The sequence below is a fragment of the Aplysia californica genome, unplaced genomic scaffold, assembly GCF_000002075.1.
Source record: "Aplysia californica isolate F4 #8 unplaced genomic scaffold, AplCal3.0 scaffold00471, whole genome shotgun sequence".
NCBI lineage: Eukaryota > Metazoa > Mollusca > Gastropoda > Aplysiida > Aplysiidae > Aplysia > Aplysia californica.
This window is the reverse complement of record NW_004797741.1, coordinates 396742-398250: the sequence shown is the minus strand read 5'-3', so window position 1 is coordinate 398250 and position 1509 is coordinate 396742.

Here is a 1509-nt window from a genome sequence, read left to right as displayed (position 1 = left end):
CTACATTCTTCCTCCTCCTCCTCCTCCTCTTCCTCCTCCTCCTCCTCCTCCTCCTCCTCCTCCTCCTCCTCCTCCTCCTCCTCCTCCTCCTTCTCGTCCATCTCTTCCTCTTTCTGTAGCTCCAATTACAACTCCTCCTCCTCCTCCTCCTCCACCACCTCACCGTCATTATCTTTATCTCATCGGCATCGCCATCCTGCATTCTCACCACAACATCATGGTCAACGACCTCCACCCCCCACACCACACGACAAACGCCCACTTTTGGCCCCAGCACTGCGGAACACGCCTATTCGAGAGGCGTTCGTTCGTCTCATGAATCACCTCCACAGCCTCCCAGCTCTCAAGCACCAAGTTCCCCCGGACGCCGGCCCAACAGGCGTCTTAACGGTTGGACTCTCCTTCAAACCATTTCAGGTCAGTCCGCTCTCTTAATCCTTTTTTTTTTGCTGGGAGCAAACCTTGTGTTATAACCCCCCCCCCCCTAAAAAAACCCCAACAAACACCCTTCCTCCCAAAAAGGAAAAACTGAGGGAACAAACACAATCAATATAAATAAAATAAAAAATTGTGTTATTTTTGGGTAAATGTTTTTTGGCGTTCGCAACTGCATAAAGTCGGTCATAGGAGCGCGCGGGACACAATGAACATTTTTTCAGTTGTTAGGAAATTGTCTATTTTGCCCGGGGGCGGCTGAGGTCTACTCTTATCGAATTTCGACCACCAAGGGATCTTTCACGTAAGCAACTTGCACTCGGGGCCTCCGAAATTTTTCGCCCTTTGTAGATCTTTCCTACCATAAGATCAGGGTGTGTGGCTGAAAGACAGCAGTAAGAAGGAGCCGAGAAGAAGCCGTAGAAAGCCTGTAGAAAGAGTCAGGAGCTCAGAGGAGGGAGTAACGGAGGTGAGGGAGTGGGGGAAGAAAGAGGAGACAAAAACAGACGACAGAACATTGTTAGAGAGCAGGAAAGGAGGTGAAAGGAGAGAATTACAAGTAATTTAGAGAAGAAAAATTTCCATCACTATCCGGATTCGAACCCGGGACCTATTGAATGAGAAGCGAACACCTTAACATCTAGACCACGAGAGCCCTCCATGAATGAATGAATGAATGAAGGTAAACGTTAGAAGGTAAAAGGTTGTGTATTCTGGCATCGTTTAACTTAAGATAATACCTTTAGATCTCACTGTTCAAATGACGCCGCGACACAACTTTGGACATAGACAAACTGCCTCGTGTGCACACCTCTTGTTTTTGTGTAGGCTACTTGACATCGCGATCTCTCTACAGTAGGTGATTGGGAGCCTTTGTCGTTTGGCATTCTCTAACATTTCTTGTAACTGATTTTTACACATGTTTTGTCCAACTCTGTTACCTTACAGGATTCAGTTGTGCCTAAGAATTTGGTTTACTAGTCACAAAAATTGTGTGTTTTTTTTTTCGAAGACGAAGTTATTTTTGAAGACGGAAAAGAAAAGAAAGGGGTAGAGCGGTGTGTGTGTGGGGGG